Raw genomic sequence first — 2,215 nt, forward strand, 5'->3', positions numbered from 1 at the left:
CTGTGTGTGTCTCTCTCTCTGTCTATCCTCTCTCTCCCCCTCTATCTCTGTGTCTCTCCCTCTCTCTGTCTATCCTCTCTCTCTCTCTGTCTCCCTCTCTCTGTCTATCCTCTCTCTCTCTCTGTCTCCCTCTCTCTGTCTATCCTCTCTCTCCCCCTCTCTCTCTGTGTCTCTCCCTCTCTCTGTCTATCCTCTCTCTCTCTGTCTCCTTCTCTCTGTCTATCCCCTCTCTCTCTCTGTCTCTCTCTCTCTGTCTATCCTCTCTCTCCCCCTCTCTCTCTGTGTCTATCCCTCTCTCTGTCTATCCCCTCTCTCTCTCTCTGTCTCCCTCTCTGTCTATCCCCTCTCTCTCTCTGTCTCTCTCTCTCTCTGTCTATCCCCTCTCTCTCTCTGTCTCCCTCTCTCTGTCTATCCTCTCTCTCTGTCTCCCTCTCTCTGTCTATCCCCTCTCTCTCTCTCTCTCTCTCTCTCTCTCTCTCTCTCTCTCTCTCTCTCTACAAAAAAATAAAGTGTTGGACACAGTGAGACAAGCAAAGACTGAATATTTTAATAAACTAATTTCTGGAAAAAAGGATACAGCTACAATCTGGCGAGCAGTGAATGAAATTCTTGATAAATCTAGGAAGGGATCAACCAATTCTCATTCACAAATATCTCCAAATGACTTCAACAAACACTTCATTTCGCTAGCAGACAACCTAAAATCTTGTCTCAAGCAAAATGATTCCCTTGATACGGATGATTGTCTTGAAAAATTAAAAACATTCTGTGAACAAAAGTTGACTCAAACTGACACATTTTCTATTCCTCCAATCTCAGTGCACGAGGTAGGAAAACTGGTAGAACAAATGGCGAATAAGAAGTCAATGGGTCCAGACAAGATTCCAGTCAAGTTGCTAAAACTTGCTTTACCTTACATTGTCGATTCCCTAACTTATGTTTATAACCTAAGCATACAACAAAATGTGTTCCCTTCTATTTTAAAGTGTGCAAAGGTATTACCACTTCCAAAAACTAAGGATCTTACAGACCCAAACAACTTTAGACCTATTTCCCTCTTACCTGTTCTATCTAAACCCTTAGAAAAGCACATACAAAAACACCTACTGGCATATATGGAACAAATGAATCTGTTTCATTCTTTTCAGTCTGGATTCCGCTCCAAGCATTCCTGCCACACCGCCTTAAGCTCTTTATGCGAGACTTGGCTGTCAGCAATAAACAAAGCAGAAATAACGGGAGCGTTGTTTCTGGACTTTAAGAAAGCCTTTGACCTAGTAGATCACTCACTTCTACTGACAAAACTAAAGTGCTATTTAAAAGACGACTCCGCCTGTGCCTTTTTTGAATCGTATCTTTCAAAACGGAAACAGTATGTATCCATTAACTGTAAAACTTCGTCAAACGAGATTGTCAGGAGTGGTGTCCCTCAAGGGTCTGTATTAGGACCTATCTTGTTCTGTATTTATATAAATGACTTACCCCTTCATGTGTCCGATGAAAAAGTTAGATGTGAGTTCTTCGCGGATGACTCTTCTGTTCACACCAGTCAAAAATCTTTGGAATCCGTCAACTCTTCTCTTCAAACAAGTGTGGATGAAATCACTGAGTGGTGCGTTTCTAATGCAATGATCATTCATCCGATTAAAACAAAGAGTATGGTGATAACCACGAGACAAAAACACCAGTTAAGTCCTTTACTATTACAACTGTCAGTTGGTTCAACTCAAGTGCAGCAAGTTAAGGAACATAGACTATTAGGTGTTACCATTGATCAAGAGTTGAAATGGCAAACTCATTTGAGTAATATTTGCAAAGTAGTATCAAAGAATTTGTACCTGTTATCAAAATTAAGGCATTACGCCGATTCTGAAGCACTCAAAATGTTCTATTACGCCCACATAATGCCTCATATAAACTTCGCTTCGACACTTTGGGATAACTGCAGTGATGTTCATTTAAAAAGACTCAATTCCCTGCATCGCCGAGCTGCAAAACTTATTCTGCATGATTTGAATAGGTCCACGGATGAAAAGCTAAAGCTCCTAAATTTCCTCCCCTTGAAAGATCAGTTGACGTTAAACAAGGCTGTGTTCATGTATAAAATTCTAAATGACGACTGTCCTAAATATTTGCAATCACATTTCAAACATGCCACAAAAAGATATGGGTCCCAAAAAATCATCCCTCCTATACCTCGCATAGACCTCTACAA

This window comes from Littorina saxatilis, linkage group LG1 (genome assembly GCF_037325665.1).
Source record: "Littorina saxatilis isolate snail1 linkage group LG1, US_GU_Lsax_2.0, whole genome shotgun sequence".
Lineage (NCBI taxonomy): Eukaryota > Metazoa > Mollusca > Gastropoda > Littorinimorpha > Littorinidae > Littorina > Littorina saxatilis.